Genomic DNA, 18705 nt, shown 5'->3' on the forward strand with positions numbered 1-18705 from the left:
TTTAAAGAATTATTTTCTTCAGTGAGCTTTTGAACCTCCTTTTCCATTTGGCTAATTCTGCTTTTTAAAGCATTCTTCTCCTCATTGGCTTTTTGGTCCTCTTTTGCCATTTGGGTTACTCTATTTTTAAAGGTATTATTTTATTCAGCATTTCCTGGGTCTCCTTTAGCAAGGTGTTGACTCATTTTTCATGGTTTTCTTGCATCACTCTCATTTCTTTTTCCAATTTTTCCTCCACTTATCTTACTTGATTTTCAAAATCTTTTTTGAGCTCTTCCATGACCTGAGACCATTGCATATTTTTTTTTGGAGGTTTTGGATGTGGAAGCCTTGACTTTTATGTCTTCCTCTGATGGCATGCTTTGTTCCTCATCATGTGAGAGGATGGAGAACATACCTTTTCACCAAGAAAGTAACATTCTGTAGTCTTTCACCCCTCCCCCTTTTTGGGCATTTTCCTAGCCAGTTACTTGACTTTTGAGTCCTTTGTCAAGTGGAGAGTATACTCTAGGGATCTGTAAGTTCTCAGTTCCCCCAAGGTGGCACAATCAAGGGAGAGGAGTTTACTCCTCTCCTGGCCTGCACTCTTGTCTTTTCTGCCTAAGATCTGTGAGTAGGATTCCCTCTCCAGAGGCTCCACCAGCTCCACCATGCCAGTGCTCCTCCTCATCCCAGGACTGCCACTCAGGGCTAAGATTCAGATCAGTAGCTCAATTCCCCCAAGGTCTTTAGACTGAGGGCTTCAAAAGTGGACTCTGCTGCTGCAGTGGCTGCTGCTGCCTTGGGGCCAAGGCTTACCCTGGAGAAAGAGTTTTTTCTTACATTTGAAGCTGTTTGGCTTTTGTCAGTTGAGAAATCTGGAAACCGCAGCTGCTACCCATGATTCCATGCCCTGAAGCTTGCTCCAGTCCTGTCCAGGTGGCCATGGCTGGACTGCACTCCGCTTGGAGCTCAGTGTGATAGACCTTTCCTGTTGGTCTTCCAGGCTGTCTTGGGTTAGACATCTCTTTCACTCTGTTGTTTTGTGGCTTCTGCTGCTCTAGAATTTGTTTAGAATCACTTTTTACAGGTATTTTATGGGCTATGGGGGTAGAGTTAGAGCAGGTCCATCCTTCTACGCTACCATCTTGGCTTCACCCCCATGCCCGAGTTATGCAATGATTTAAAATAAGTAATTTTGTGGACACAGAGATATTACTGGAGTAGAATGACTGAATCACTGTATGCAATTTGCTTCATTTTTTTTTTTTAATTTGGCCCCTAGTCAGTTTATTTTAAGGGAGACTGATAGTGTCACAAACTCAGTGCCAAGACTCTCAGCTTCTTCTTGCTGTATTCCTTTGTGTCTTTTCATACAACTGCCCTTTTGCACTCAATGTCACCAAGCTATGGGGTTGTGAATGGATGTGAAAGAATTGTTCAGAAGCATCTGGATTTAGAACCAACTGTGATCTGGGTCTTGCCCTCTAGATATAGTATCCTACCAAGTTTTACCTTTTCTTTTTTTTAATTAGGTTAACTGAAAATTGATATTTGATGCTTGAATTAGTCATTAAAGGTTTATTATACTTTTAAACAAATAACTTATTTGAACAATTAACTAACAGCTGTGAAACACCTCTTATTTTACCATTATGGAAAGATGCAGAAAAGGTAAGCAATTCAATTCAATAAACATGTTTAAGGACCTACTACATGTAAGGTTTTGTTCTAGGCTCTGAGGAAACAAAGAGAAAAAAATAGCTATAGACCCTGCTCTAAAGGAGCCATAAGTCTAATATAGCAGAACGAAAAGGAGAAGTACCTAGAATTTACCAAATTAGTAAATTACAAAGTGAGAAAGAATTTTAAGAGCTCATCTCTTTCTATCTTCTATCTGGAAGGAGTTGGTACAATTATTGCAATATGTAAGCAGATTTGCCTCGAAGTGGGGGCATTAGGCTGAAGGAAGGAAATAAACATTTATTAAATGCCTACTATGTGTGAGGCACTTTATTAAGTACATTACAAATATTATTGCATTTGATCCTCACAACAATCTTGAATGCTATTATTATTACCATTTGACAGTTAAGGAACTAAGGTTAAGTGACTTGCCTAGGGTCTCACAGTTAATAAATGTCTGAGGCTGAATTTGAATGCAGGTCTTCCTAAGTCCAGATCAAGATATCTATCTCCTGTACCACCTAGCTGTAACTTTAAAACCAACGTTCTTAACCTCTGTTCCATGAACTTTCTTTTTAATCCATATTTTGATAATTGAATTTTAATATAACTTATTTTCTTTATAATTCTATGTATCTTATTTTTAAAACATTTAAAAATATTACTCTGAGATCTGAATTCTGAATATCTGAATTCCATATGCTTCACCAGACTGCCTAAGGGACCCATGGCACAAAATAGGTTAAGAAGCCCAGGGCTAAAGGATCATGACGATCCAAAAGGTTGTATGCTTTCCCTAAAGGAGCAAGATGGGAGGATTGGATTAGGCCAGGGATTCTTAAATTTGTATTCTAGATCCCTTCAACATCTGATGAAGTCTGACAGAATTATATTTTTAAATGAATGAAATAAAATACGTAAGTTTACAAACCAATTATATTGAAATATATTTATAAAAATAATTTTGAAAATCAAAGCCACAGACTCTAGGTTAAGAACCCCTGGCACTAAACAAAATCTAAGGTCCTTCTTGGTTCTAAAAATATAAAAATATCTGACAGAAGATATAGATTTAGATCTCTTGAAGAAGTTTTTCATGTTCCATGAAGAATAAAGTGGACCTAGGATGCCACCAAGAACTAAGGAGAAGGAATGAGGAAAACTAAAAGTGTCTCTACTGAGCCATCTGAAGGTGTCCGTGTTTTGACCTGATGGGAGCAATCAACACACACATTGTCTTTCCTCAACTTGTTCATTCAGAAGGTGGCATAGGAGGTGATAGAAAGTCTTCTAAGGCTTGTCAGAGCTGAGCATCAGTATCTACTTCTGGTGATTCACATGTAAATAAATGATATTTCTAGAAACAACCTGGAAATAATTGCTAAAGATTATGAGCCACTGGGATGTAAACTGAATAATTTAGGCATGCACTGAAATGATGTATTCATTTTTGCTGCCAACTGAAGAAAAGGGCAATGAAGTGAACAGCTGTCTGAGGCTGTCTAAAGCAATGAGGTCAGAGTATAGGATTTAGAATTCTGGATCTTGGCACAAACTCCAGTAATGATGGGCTGTTGCCAGGGATGGAGTATACCTAAAGAGAACTACGAAAAATGTATTTGCTTGGAGACTAGCCAATATGATTAAGAAGGCATTGAATTTTAAAGAGAAAAGGAAGGAGAAAAGTACTCAAATACAACTACTAACTCAGATGCTACAGAGAACAGCTGGAATGACAGAGAGATAATACCAACAGTGGATTTCAGTAATTCACAGGGGCTGATAATGCAGAAGAGGGGCAGATATGGGTTCACGTGGGTTCAGGTATCAATTTATTGTTGCCTAGAATATAGGTAAAACAAAAATGAGCTGGGGAATTAATATATGGAGGTAACTATGATTTCATAGGAGTGATTAAGACTTGGTGGGATCCAACTCACAACTACTCTGCAAGTCAGCCAATAGGTATTTATTATGCCTTTACTATGTGACTTTGTACAACTCCGCCTCACTTCAATCTAATTCACACAAACATCAAGATATCACTCCAAGATGTTATTGATCCTCTTTGAAAATAAAGGACAAACAACAACAATGTGACATGAACTGTGCTATTCACTGGGGATATAAAGAAAAACAAAAAAATCGTTCCTATCCTCAAGAGGCTCACATTCTAATGAGGAAGATAACATATCAATAACTAGGGATATACAGGATATATACAGAGTAGATGAAGATAGTCTGAAAAGGAAAGGAATTAGCAGGTGTAGGCTTCCTAAAGAAGGTACATCTTAAAAAGAATCCTTAAGTCTTAAAGGAAGTCAGAGAAGATAAGAGGCAGAGATAAGAGGCAAAGCCTTTGAGACTTGGGAGACAGCCAATGTAAAGGCACAGAGACTGAAGACAGAGTGTTCTGTTCAAGGCATAACAAGTAAGCTAGTAGAACTGGATCATTCAGTGCTTGCTGGGCTGAAAATGAAAGAAGAGGCTGGGCCATAAAAAGCTTTCAATACCAAAAAGAGGGCATTATATTTGACCCTGGAGGTAGCAGGGAGTCATTGGAGCTCTTTGAGCAGAGGGATATGTGTAGGGGGAAGGTGAAATGATCTGATCTATACTTTTGGAAAATCACCTTGGAAGGTGAGTAGATGATGGATTGAAGTAGAGGGAGACTCGAGGCAGGGAGATGAATTAGAAGGCTATCATAGTAGTCCAGGTAAGAGGTGACGAGAGCCTTTACCAATGTGACTGTATGAGTGGAGAGAAGGAAACATATGAAAAAGGTTAAGGTAGAAATGATAAGATTTAGCTATGGATTCCATAGGTCAGGTGAGGGAGAGTGAGGAGTCCAATATGATACTGAGGTTTTGAACCTGGGGCACTGGAAGGATGGTGGTGCTCTTGATAATAATAGGGAAATTGGGAAGAAGGGAAAGCTTTAGGGGAAAATTAATGAGTTTTGTTTTAGACATGTGGCATTTGACATGCCTGTGGGATACCAGTTCCAGAAGTCAAGAGGCAGTTGGAAATATATGAATATAACTCAACAGAGAGACTAGGACGGGAAGTCATATAACCTGGGAGTCATTTACTTAGAGATGATAACTGAACCCATGGGAGCTGATGAGATCACAAAGTGAGAGAATATTGAGGAAAAAAAAAGAAGGGGGCTCAGGACAGAGCCTTCAGAGTTACCTTCAGAGTTTGTAAGCATAACATAAATGAAGAAAAAGATTCTAAGAAGTGGTTGAATAGGTAGGAATAGAACCAGGAGACAGCAATGCCCTGAAAACCCAGAAAGAAGAGAGCCCCTACTTTCTAAAGTTGAACTGTTTACATTCCTACATGGAAAGATAATATTTGTAACTCTTGAAACTTTTCTCAGTATTTGGGTAGTTGGAGGGATTACACACACACACAGAGCACAGGGTGAGTTGAATAAGAAGGGATGATACCTAAAAAAATAAAATTAAGAGATGAGAGAGGACTATATTGGGAGGAGAAAGGGATAAATGGAATGGGGCAAATTATCTCTCATAAAAGAGACTAGAAAAAGCTTTTTCAATGGAGGAGGAAAGGGAGGAGGTGAGAAGAAAAAAGTGAAGCTTACTCTCATCGCATTTGGTTTAAGGAAGGAATAACATGCTCACTCAATTTGGTATGAAAATCTGTCTTACAGTACAGGAAAGTAGGGGGAAAGGGGATAAGCAGTGTGGCGGGATGATAGAAGGGAGGGCAAATGGGAGGAGGGAGCAATTAGAAGTAAACACTTTTGGGGAGGGACAAGGTCAAAAGAGAGAACAGATTAAATGGGGGGCAGGATAGGCTGGAGGGAAATAAAGTTAGTTTTACACAACATGACTACTATGGAAGTCTTTTGCAAAACTACACATCTATAGCCTATATTGAATTACTTGCCTTCTCAATAGGGATGGGTGGGGAGGGAGGAAGGAAGAGAAGTTGGAACTCAAAGTTTTAGGAATGAATATTGAGAATTGTTTTTGCATGCAACTGGGAAATAAGAAATACAGGTAATGGGGTATAAAAATCTATCTTGCCCTACAAAAAAAGAGAGAAGATGAAGATAAGGGAAGGGTGGGGTGTGATAGAAGGGAGGGCAAATTGGGGGAAGGGGTAATCAGAATGGACAGAGTTTTGGGGTGGGGGAAGGGAGACATAGGGAGAAAATTTGGAACTCAAAATTTTGTGGAAATGAATGTTGAAAACTAGAAATAAATAAATAAACATTAAGAAAAAGCAGAGAGCCCCTAGAAGAGCAAGGTGGTCAACAGCATCAAATGTTTCAGAAATTTCAAAAAGGGTTGGGATAGAGAAAAGGGGATTAGATTTCATAGTCACAAAATCATTGGTAACTTTGGAGAAAGCAGTTTCAGTTGTAAGATAAGTTTGGAAGTCAGATTGCACAAGGTTTAGAAGAGAGTGAGAGAGGAGTAAGTAGAGGCTCCAAATGTTAGCCAAAAAAAGAAAGATATAAGATTATAACTAGGAAGGCTAATCTGATGAAGTAAGGTTTAAAGGATTGGGGAGACATAAGCATATTTGTAGGCAGCAGGGAAAGAGCCAGTAAGTAGATAGGGTAAGATTGAAGATAGGAGAGAGAATGGTGATAATAATGAGAGAAATTTGTTGGAGAAGCTATTAGGAGATTGTATCAAGAGGACATGTAGAGGGCCTTGCCTTGGCAAGGAGAAAGGCCACCTCTTTATCTGAGATTGGAGTAAAGAAAAAGATAACAGAGAAAGATATTCAAGTAATATGAGATGAGGAAGAGGAAAGAAGTGAGGAGGAACCTGAGAATTGTCTCCAATTTTTCTGTAAAATATGAGGGGCTTTGCTGGGAGGTGAAAGGTGTGAAGTAGGAGGTTGAGAAGAGACAAAAAGATTTAGATCAGCTATTATGGAGAGTGGGAAACATATATGTTTCCCTCTCTCCACTCATACATGTGGAGGAATAGAATGCTTGCTTTGTTGCAACAGGGTCCAGTTAAGTTCAGAAAACAAATTTTTAGTGAGTTCAGTCAGCAGGGTTTCATGTCCTCTAGCTCTGTGCAGCAGCGTATGAACAGGAAGGAAGGTGGCAAGATGGAGGACTATATGCTTATGCTTGGATAAACATGATCAGTGTTAGGACAAGTGGGGGAGGAATGTAGGGTGAAGAGTAATATAGAGTTGAGTTAATTCATGAGGGTTTAAGATAAGGAAGGGAGAAGAGTATATAGACAGTATGAGGTGATGGCCTGGGAAAATAAGAAACAGCTCTCATGGTGAGGATGAAGGTTAGGGGTTGTGAGGAAGAGGGAAATATCAGATAAAAGAATTTCAGATTTCATGAACATGGGTGTGGAACACTTGTGTGTGAGGGCAAGATCAAGGATGTGACCATCTTTGTGTGCAGCTTAGCTATAGCAGAGGAATATGTTATAACAACTGAACAAATTGAACGGCATCAATATATATGAAAGCAAGAAGAGAAGAGAAAAACTATGAATCCAACACTGAATTCATTGAGGGTAAAAGAAGAATGTCCTAGAAATCAACAGAAAATAGCCTCTAGGAGCTGGATTTGATTATACATTTTAATGTCATGATCCTGAAAGGAGAAGAGATTGCTTAGCAAAGGTTACTGAAAGAAGTCTGAAATTGGAGAAGGAAATGGCAAACCACTCCAATATCTCTTCCACGAAAGCCCCAAATAGGGTCATAAAGAGTCTAACATGACAGAAAACCACTGAACTTTGAGTGGCAATGGGAAGTAAGGAGTATTCCGACTGCTATGACCAATGGAATGGCATACAGTCTTCCAAAAGAACAAATGAGATAGAAAGGGTGGCAGGGTAACATACAGCAACAAGATATTCATCTATAGGAAATAAAGGAAAGTGTGGAGCAATAGCGCAGTGGAGAGTATTAGGATGAAATCAAAATGAAACATTAGGTGACCAGTTTCTGCAGCAAAACACAAAACTGGTTTACTAATAGGCTCTGGTTGTCATGTAAGATCTTAGTTATCTGAGGGATACTAGAAGTCTGTCTCTAATAACAGCAGAGTGGCTCATGGAATTCTTGGTTTGTTTGGCTGTTTGCTTCTTCTATTTTCCAAAAGAAGACATTATAAAAGTAACAGCTATTCTAACCTTAATTCTGACCAATATGAATTGACTTAGTGAAGCGGAGAGAAAGGGAAGCAATGACGAATCTGTATTAGAGCTCGTAATAGATAACCATAGGCAGTCTGCAGTTTACCTATAGATTTCAAGGAAAAAGATTTCAGAAAATTCAGGAATAGGCTAGGTGGGGTCCCAAGTCCTAAGACAAAAATCAAAATTGGCTCAAGAAAGGTGTTGAGCTATCAAGAACAATTGATTCTGCTGAGGAAGGAAAGAGGAGGTTATCTAGAGAAAACAATGTAACTATGTGAGAAGAATTTTAGAAACCAAGATTTCAAAAGGATATGCATATACAAGAGATGGAAGTGAGGGTAGGCAATAAAGAATGGATACAAAAGCTGATGTCAAGCAGCTATAGGAGAAAGAGCACTGGACTTGGTTTAAATTCTGTCTCTGATACTTACGTGATCAGGGAAAAGTCACTTAATGCCTTCCCAGCCTCTGCCTTAATGCCTTAATGGCTCAGTTTTCTCAACTAAAATAGAATAGGAAAATGTGTAGAGCTTATGTCTCATAGTAATTGTGAAGTTCAAAATGGGATAATGTGCTCTTAAGGCTTTGCAAACCTTAAATCTCTACATAAATGTCAGCTAACTCCACGGTAAGCATAGCAGCTCTGCTTGTCTTGGAGTGACCAGAAGGTTCTCGAAGGCAAGAGTGCAGGCTCAGACAGATTTCTTCTAGAGAATTTGGAGGAGTGGTTTAATGCGGAGAAGACGAATTCTGTTTTTGATATAACTACCTATGGAGAGAAGGCAGAGGAGCTCAATTTGTATTTTGCTTTTATTTTCTCCAACAAAAAGAATGATCTTTGGACTGGAAAAGACAAAGCAAAAAAGAGATAAAAAAGAATTGACACTCCAAATAAGTAAGAAGATATGTTAAGAGATCCCTCAACTGCCCTTGATGAATTCATGTTTCTAGCCAAAGGTCAACTACAGTCTTAGGTACTGAAAGAACTAGCAAATGTGATTGCTGATTTATTATTAGTGATCTTTGAAAGAATTTGAGAAAAGAAGAATTTCAAAATTGGAGAAGGGTAAATGTCCTGATTTTTTGTTTAAAAAAAGGTGGGGAGGAGATGGCAGGGAGAGAGTCTTATTCAAGGCTAGAAAATAAACTCAGAAACTCTGACTCCAGATCCAGGGTTATTTCCACTGTACCATGATTAAAGGGATGGTTAGTGGATCATGGAAAAGGAAGTAATGATAACAGTCAGCCAGCATGGCTTCACTGAGAACAGGTCAGATTGGTGCAATTTCATCGCTTTTAACAGTGTGACTATACTGATAGATCACAGAAATGCTGTAGATAAAGTTTGCCTGCATTTCAGCAAAGTGTTGACAAAGCCTCTCATACATATCTTGAGGAAAAGATAGAGTTAAATGGGTTAGATGATGCAACAGTTTGGTAGATTCAGAATCGGTAGAATGGCCAGAACCATTAACGATTCTTTGTCAGTCTGGAAAGTCTCCAGTTGGGAGTTATGTTTTGACCCTGTGCTGGTTTAACATTTTTATCAGTGTCTTAGCTAAAAGCATAACTAGCATACTTAGCAAAATTGCAGTTGGCACAGAACTAGGAAGTAACACTGGATGATGTAACCAAGATCCACAAAGCTCTAGACATCACTGCACAGTGGAAAGACAGAAGTATTTGGTGTCAAAAGGCTAGGATTTGAATGTCAGGTCTACAACTTACTGCCTATATGATCTGGGGCAAGTCTCTTAGCTTTTCTAGTCCTCAGGTTCCCTATCTGAAAAAAGGAGGGAACAGATTAGAGACTCTTGAAAGTCCCCTCTAGCTCTAACTTTATGATCACATAGTCAAATGGATGGATGTCTTAATGGTGCTAAGGGCTGGCCAACTGTTAAAAGTTGTCCAGTTGTAAGACAGTCAAACTATACACGTTTACACTTGCTCCTTTGATCCACATCACTGTACTTATGGCCCATTTCCATATCAGCTTTTCTCTATGTTCCAAAGACTGTCTGGTAGTTATGAATATACACATATATGTGCATATATGAAATGAAGAAACTAGGTGGCACAGTGGATAGAGCACTGGACATGGAGTCAGGAAGACTTGAGTCTTCTGCTTCAGACAGCTAGCTATTGGATCCAGGGAAAGTCACTTAATTTAAAGTCATTTAATCTCAGTTTCTTCATTCATGAAAAAAGGATAATGATAGCACTTACTTTCCAGGATTATTGTGAGGACAAAAATGACATAATATTTGTTAAGTGCTTTGTAAACCTTAAAATGCTATATAAATGCTAGCTACCATTATCAGTATCATTACATATTCTGGTATATTACTAAACTAACAGCAAAATCCTTTCTTCTCTCTCATAGCTCTGCTCCCAACTCAGCCAGAGCTGAAGAAAATCTTCTCTCCCTTTTGGGGTTAATTTCTTTTCTCTCAATCTTTTGTACCCACTAACCAACAAAACTGCGGTAAACAGCCAATAGTTTAATAGCAGCCTCAAATACATTGTAATGCTAATGAATAGCAAAGAATAAGGCTTCCCCATGCTGTCAGTGGCTGCAGCTGAGGGAAGAATGATTATCTTTCCTTTCCCCAGCAGTTGGAGGGGAAATGGGAAGTGAGGGGATTGGGCAGGAAAAGCAGTATCAATGGTACTAGCTTCCGTGGGCAATGTTCCAGGTATGGAAGATGGAAAAAGCAAATGCTGGGGAATGGTTCCAGGTGTCTCTGCAAACCATCTGTGCTGTTTTGGCTTGATTTGCTCTCAGTTCTAATCATCAGTCTTAGTCACCTTTGAATGTCTCCTCTGATTAGTATCTGGATTCTGATCCCATTTTATTCCTGTCCATTGTCCCCTACTAATGGCTGGCAGGTGAGCAATGATCACTGGTCATTTCTGTAGTCCTTGCTCAGTTGTCCAACATGGTGCCTGGAACAAGACTCTGGCTCTTCTCTGTCTCTCCTGTGTGGTCACCATGGCTTTTCTTTGTCTTTCTATGTGGTCGTCTTGGCTTTTCTATGTCTCTTTGTGCATTCACCTTGGCTTCTCTGTGAAAGTTTCTCTCAAAGCCAACAGAATCTTGAACTTGAACTACTTGCAGCTTTTGGGGAGACTTGTCCCCATGTAGTCTTTTGGATCCTCCCTTGCCTCGGTGGCTACATCTCTGCATATGGAGTAGAGGGAATGGAGTTTACAATCCTATGCTCTTATGAACTTTGGCCCAAATCTAATCAGATGAAATTTAATAGAGATAAATGAGTTTTTAAAAAGCAGCTTTAAATATAAAATGGAAGAGACATGGCTAGACAATAGTTAAAATGGAAAACTTTGGAGATACCAGTGGATTGCAAACTTAATATGAGTCAGTACTGCAATTTAGCAACCAAGAAAGCTAATGTGATCTTAGGCCACATTATGAAAAGCATGGCTTCCAGGACAAGTTTGGTGATACTTCCACTGTCCTCTATCCTGTTCAGGTCACACTGGAATTATTGTGTTCAAGTCACATTTTTAAAAAGACAATATAAAGCAAAAGAGGATTTAAAGAAGGGCAATCAGAATGGCAAAATGCCTCAAGGCCAAAGGAGGATTGGTTAAAGATGTTTAATCCAAAGAAGAGAGAGCTTAGGAAGGGATGTGATAGCTATCTTCCCATTGGAAAGGCTATCCACATGGGAAAAAATTAGATTTGTTCCCCTCTGCAACAGAAGTCAGAACTAGCAGCAATGGGTGGAAGCTGTGATGAAGCAAATTTAGACTTGACAAAAGGAAAAACTTTAATTTAGAATAATTGAAAAATAGAATGGGCTGACCTCACTAGATGTCTCCAAGTAAAGGCCCCTGGTACAATGTTGCCTACTTGGTAATAAGTTCATCTGAAATTGCTTTTGAATGAATGAACAACTTTACATATTATTTTAATGCAAGCCCTACGAGAGAAGATAGATACACTCAGTCAGAATAGTTATTTCAACTTAGTTTCTGTAGCTAAAAAACGCCTAACTGCATACTGAAATTGACATAGATCTTTTATGTTCTTAATGCTTAGTGGGGACCAAAGTGTTTACAAGCAGGACAAAAATGTTTTTCCTTAGACTTGTGAATGGTCTGGAATAGTCATTTATGCATGATAGATTGTTCCTGCTTTTATGTTTCCCTGGATTCTTTCACCAGGAATTCAATGTCAAAATTGAAGGTTTTCATTTCCCATTCCAATACAAGGAACATTTCTGATATTCTAGACTTAAAACAGCTTCACAGTCCCTTCCATGTCTAAAATTGTTCTATGACTCTCCCTACTCTCACAAAATAAGAGAGCAGGACGACTATCCTATAGGATTTAATTCCCCTGGTTCAAATCTTTCTACTATTCAGGTAATGTCATCCTGGCTGCCACTGAGTGCCAAATCAAAGCAGCAATCTGAACCTCATTCCGAAACGTGTATAAACTTCATCGTGTATGGCTGCACGTACAACTCTGCTCCCTGCAAAAGGTTGGGTGGAGCTCACAAATAGCTGGGCATGTATCATTTTCCCAGGCAAGTTTCATAGGCAATTTCTCTTTGGCTCACGCCAAATATGATTGATTTGTTTCGCTTGCTGAAATTGATTTATTTACAGGTCTCTTCCTTGACCCCAGCCAAACAAATTAAACTTGGCAGCAAGCAAACAGAAGTAGCTTCTACATTCTGTCAGTAATAAGGACAAAACTGTAAATATCAAGTCAGGAAGTTAACTGCTACAGGAATTCACTTATACAATTTCAGTTACTCCCTGCAGATAGAAACTAACTCTTAAAAATTATTGTGAATTTAATCATCAACAAATATAAATATTTAAACAATGCAAGAAACAAGGAAGAGGATTATAAAAATTATGAATATCTGTTACATAATCATTTAAAAACTATCCATTTATAATTTAACAAGGCAGTAACACTACTTTATTTGTGTCTCCCGCACTTCACTTTTGTTTCTATTATGTTATAGCAGAATTTCTCCAATGTGTAATGGCCTAATGGGTTTTTTGTAGACATCACACAAGGGTTAATAAAGATCCAAACCAAATTAAATAGATCTTCAAATATGTAATGGTACCCACCATATGCAAGGAAGGCTTTGACCTAGGTCTCAGGAAGTCTATAAACACAAATAAAGTGATGGCCCTCTTGAATGCTAGTGTTCATAGCAAGCTATTTCACAAAGCTATATTTCAATGAGAAACCAAGAGTGCTGTTCTAAAGTATTTTAAAGTTCACTCTTGTGGGTTAGACTAAGCTTCACAGTTATTATTTTATCTTCAAAGTATCGCTGAATGCAGTCAACAGAGGGGCTATCTGACCCTGACCCTGACCCCATGGTTGAAGCAGGTCTTGTGATGTCTCTGGAAACTCCTGGTTGCTTAACCTGGAGCCTGCTGTTATGACCTGATGTCACCACTCCCCAACTTCCCCCTCCTCCTCTGTGGGCTTTTGGTTTTCATGTAAACCAACTTATGTAACTGCTTTAGGCTGTGCCTTGCATGAGACTCCCTCCCTGTTGCTATTTAAACCCTTCTCCTTCTACCCATCTTAGACACTCCAGGATTTCTGTGCTAAGTGTGATTCCCTTTCTTTGATTAAAGATCCTAGTTTTTGCTACTTTGGTAATCTTTATTTCAGGTAGATAGTATCCAGGTCAAGACGACCGGGGTTTTGATCCAAAACACTAAAATTTAGCAGGCACAAAAATGTGATATATCCCTTCACCATTTAGTACTGCAGTAACTACTTTTCCCCTTCCACCACAACTGACTTTGTCTCAATTACTGATTGCCCTGTTCTCATATCATTAATTGCAAATTTAAGTTAAGAAGAAGTTGTTTTATGCTGTTTGCCCTAGGAACAAAAATGGCTAATTTACATCCCTGACTCAAAGTAATTTTAATCCCAAATAACTCAGTCATAGGCAAATAAGTCTTATCATTCACATGGTGAAATAAAAAAGCTTTAAGGACTTACCCAGAATGAAACTGTTAAGTAATTGCTAAAATCAACACTAGAGCTCAAGACTTCAATGTTAAAATCTCCTTCATTAATTTTATTGCTACACAAAACAACATTTGATGTAAGGTTAATAAGTAGCTGGAAAAAACCCATTGAAAATAATTTTGTGGTTTTATATCAACCTGAATCCTAGCATCAATGACATAGATGAAATATTATGTATTGTAATTTTGTTGAAAATTTACTACCTAACATACTAAAATCACTCTTATTTCCAGAAAATGAAACAAACTTTCAGATGCAGGATTGGATGCATACTTTAAACTTAACTATTTCCTTTGTTTTTAAGACTCTACTTTTGAAGATTATAGCAGAAAGCAAAGTAATCCCATGTCATGACGTTAATGTAAAACTATTGGAAGCTTCCAAAAAAAAATCGTAAGCATGAGAAATAAAAATAAAATCTCTAAGATGAAAAAGGATAAAAAGATAAAGAATGGGGAGTGAGGAGTAGAAGAGAATAGATTTTTTTTCTTCTCTTTTTGAGAACTCTAACAATTGTAGTCAATAAATAACAAGATGATACTCCATTGATGGAATAGACAGGAGAAGTGTTACTCTGAGAAGGAAACTAGTAAGAACCTACAAACCATATATGAGATTAGTGGTCTATTTAAAAAAAAAAATCCAGAAATAACTTGTCCCTAATGCCCATTTAGTGAATAGCTTAAATTACTAATACTTTTGGAATTCATGAGGAAGCAAGCAACCTAAAATGCAATCAATAAAAATAACCTGCAAATTTGTGTATTGGAACACACTATTAAAAATATGTTGACCTTAAGAAGGATTATATAATAATGACAAATGCTCATTAAGCAGAATTTTAATCTGTAATTTTATTTTTGGAGTGCATCTATCATCTATCAACACAGGGTGTGTCCTGTGTAGACAAGTAGATTAATTCTTGAGTCAGTTGTATCTCACATAATAAATATATACATTGTTTTTCTGGTTTATAAATCATGTTCTAATCATTTTGATTGGTAGAAATTGACTGCCTTTCTTATTTTCCCACCAAAGGCTGATCAGTTGATAAATTAAAATAACATTGTAAATGAAAAAGGTAAAGACTAGAAATACCGCAGACCATGGTGCAGTTACCATGTATTGCTGCTAAAGTAGTTAGCTATTGAAACTCAAAACTTAAAAAAAAAAAAAGCCAAATGTTAAAAAATTGTTTTAACATGTAATTGGGGAGGGGGGGCAGGAATAAAATATTATTAAAAAAAATAAATAGCTGACCTTGTCCATTTCCTTGTAATTCTTTACTATTAAGTAAGACCTTATTTTTACTTATCACTTTAACTGGAGGTTTTCAAAATCTTTTGCAAAAATTAGCACGATATTAGCAACTCCGTTTCTTTTATAGATAAAGAAATTGAGATATAGGAAACTTATATGGTCTCAAGGTAGAAAGATTACTTGTGGTAGATTTACTACTACTCTATTACTTTATTATCTATTATTCAGTTAACAAAATTGTAATCTTTCCAAGTGATATCTCTTATCTTCTTTTTTTCCCCTATGTATTTATGTTGATAGGATCTTAGATAGCAGAAAAGGACCTCGGAAGACATCTAGTCAAATGCCACTATTTTATAGCCAAGGAAACGGAATCCCAGGGAGATTGTAAATTATCAAAGATCACTTAGGTAGTAAGAATCAGGGATGGAATTTGAACCCAAATCCTCTGGTTCCAGCACCAGTACTCTGTCCTCTCCTCCAATGAATGAGCAGAAACATGGTGCCCTACTCACCAGCAGGACACTAAAGAGTGAATTGGGACCTACCGAAACAATTTGTAGCCACTCTGGGCAGAAGTAGGTTTTCTGGGACAACCCCACTACAGATTCACTTATTCTAAGATAACCTAAAATGACCAATTCACTCTTCCAGAGAGAAGGATTGAATTCTTCCAAGCAATGGACGTTTTGTATTCTATTCCTGTTGTTTTCACTGAATAAGCCTATGCTGAAATCCAAACAAGGGAAAGACATTCTGGCTTTTGCTGAGCCTGGCTTTCTGCTTGTAGCTCTGATTTTTACAAACCTGACCATTCACCATTACATCTTTCTTTTTCAGTCAGGGATTTCTTCACTCCCCTCCTCCCCACCCTCAAATGTTACAAATTAGGTTAGAGTGGTAAAGCTGAAAGCTGGAATATAAAATAGGAATAAACAAAGAAATATTAAAGTAAAGGTTATCATCGACTTAAACTTGCTTGAAGGTAGTATTCTAATCAGGAAATGGATATTTAAATGTTCATAGCAATGCTAATACACTGTTGGTGGAGCTGCGAACTGATCCAAACATTTTGGAGAGCAATTTGGAACTACACCCAAAGGACTATAAAACTGTGCATACTCTTTGATCCAGTAATACCACTGCTAGCTCCATATCCCAAAGACATGTTTTTTAAAGGAAAAAGGATCTACATAAGCAAAAATATTTATAGCAGCTCTTTTTGTGATGGCTAAAAATTAGAAACCAAAGGGATGCCCATCATTTGGGGAAAGACTAAACAAGCTGTGGGGTATGATTGTAACATATAACATATTATAACGTATTATTATGTTATAAGAAATAACAAGCAGGATGATTTCAGAAAAGCTTGGGAAAACTTAGATAAACTGATGCAAAGTGAAGCGAACAGAACCAGGAAAACGTACACAGTCACAGCAATATTGTTTGATGAAGAATGGTGAATGACTTAGCTATTCTCAGCAATACAACGTTTCAAGACAACTGGAGAGGACTAATGATAAAATATACTATCTGCCTCCAGAGAAAGAATTGATATTATTTGTCTACAGGTTGAAACATGCTATTTTTCACTTTCTTCCTTTCATTCTTTTTCTTTTATTTGAGTCTTCTTATACAAAATGACTAATATGGAAATATTTTACATGATTGCACTTGTATAACCTATATCTGATTGCTTACTGTTTGGGGTTAGGGGAGGGAGTGATGGAGGAAGGGATAGAATTTGGAACTCAAAACTTTAAAAAAAAATGTTAAATATTGTTTTACCAAGTAATTGGGGGAAAATAAAATATATTAAATCTTTTTTAAAAAAAGAAGAAAATGCCCATAGAAAAGTTATTCCTATCCCTTACATCCCTCAAGAAAACAAGCAAACAGAAAAAGTAAGAAAAAGTTTCAGCCCAGAGAGGGTGAAGGAACCACATTGAAATGTTTGAATTTTTCAGGCTGGTGCAGGCTGCAAAATACCATTACTTTTAGCATATTAAATGCATCTCTTCATCTATTAGGATGGGTAGGATTTTATTTAGTTATTTATTGGAAGGTTAGGGGTCTTAGAACAGCTGCTGATAGGAAGAAAAAGAAGAAACTCCTCAAATTAGGGAGTAGTCTGATTAAGAGTGAAGTGTCTCTTTCCAAAGAAAACCCATTTGGAATTAGAGTTCTGTGCTCTCCTAGCTAGAGAATATCCTGAAAAAAAAAGTTGTTATGTAAGAGCATTTAGGGTTTGACTGCTTTTATAGTAAAGCAAATGTTTTACGTTGATAAATTATACGATACTTGTTCTGAAGCATCTTAGGAAGGCTGTACTACTTAGGACATTTTGTAAGTGTTTTTTGCAGGTCAGCAAGGAGCATATATCACAGCATGTTTTATATGGTGTTGATTATGTTGGTATTTAGGGTTTGATCACTCCATAAATAAGCCTGAATTATTACTACTTAAACATGCAAGCTATTATTACTATGTTATAATTAAGAAAAAAACCCATGCAGATTAGAAGTGCATGCTGCTATTTTTGCTAAATGACAGGAAATATTCAATTATGAACTATATAAAGTTTGGAATTTAGCAAATACTATCAATAAGTGAATTTTAAATTTTTCTAGTAATACAACTTCTACAAATCCCTGTAACAGGCAGTATTCCTCCAATATTCTGGAAAATGTAGGAAGTAAACATGTATTAAGTGCTACTAGATGCCTGGCACTATGCTAAGTCCTTTGCAAATAATATCTATTTTAGTCCTCATGATAATCCTGGGAGATAGGTGCTACTATTATTCATATTTTACATTTGAGGAAGCTGATGTTAAATGATTTGCCTAAGGTCACATAGCTAGTATTTCAGGTGGGATGTGGACTCCAGTCTTCTGGGTCCTCTGCTTACCATGTTATCCACAGAGCAATCTACATACCTATTTTACTAGGGTCATCTTGTAGGGTAGGGTATCTTTATTTTTAGAACTAAGGTAATAGCTTGTAGCTAATCACAGAGGTAACTATGATCACAATATAGTTAGTAGCAGGAGAAGGACAGAAGTCATATCTATGTAATAGCTTATTACTAAATGTCTGGCTTTCTGTATTCCTCATTTAATAGGGTTGTTTTTTTTAATATGCTCTGACCAAAACCATATTTAAGCAGGTGTAGCAATAAGACAAGCAGACAAAATCAGTACAGTATTTATACACTGACTCACTACAAAGACTATAATTAATTTCCCAGGAAGGAAGTTGGCATAGCTGAGAAAAGAATGATTGTATGATATGTAAATTAGTACTGAGAAAGGATACTTAAAATTCACCTTGTAGTTCTCTGAAAACATTATTAGAAGTCATTACCTGTTACAAAACTTAGCATTCTCAATGTTACATATATAGGAAGTAGTGAAAACATTTTGGGTCACAACACTGATAAATGTGCTAGAGTAGTGGTGAGAGGAGAAAAAAATGCAATTAAGCAATTGTTCCAGTTATTAGGAAGATGAAACCTTGGGAGCTGCCACATCAACAGATCTCAGGAGAAGTTTTTTTTTTTTCAGGAGCTGGT

General features: G+C 37.3%; 1 protein-coding gene across 6 annotated transcripts in view; it reads left to right on the top strand.

Annotated features, from left to right (window-relative positions):
* The first annotated feature begins 4221 nt into the window (after positions 1-4221).
* TSNAX (translin associated factor X) overlaps positions 4222-18705 on the top strand; it is a 65846-nt gene continuing 51362 nt past the window's right edge. For 5 of the 6 annotated variants that reach the window (XM_072647482.1, XM_072647481.1, XM_072647487.1 and 2 more), the window contains exon 1: positions 4222-4305. The gene's annotated coding sequence lies outside the window, so the exon portion shown is untranslated. The remainder of the gene's footprint in view (positions 4306-18705) is intronic. The other variant, XM_072647483.1, reaches the window with a different exon arrangement.

This window comes from Notamacropus eugenii, chromosome 2, assembly GCF_028372415.1.
Source record: "Notamacropus eugenii isolate mMacEug1 chromosome 2, mMacEug1.pri_v2, whole genome shotgun sequence".
NCBI classification, from domain to species: domain Eukaryota; kingdom Metazoa; phylum Chordata; class Mammalia; order Diprotodontia; family Macropodidae; genus Notamacropus; species Notamacropus eugenii.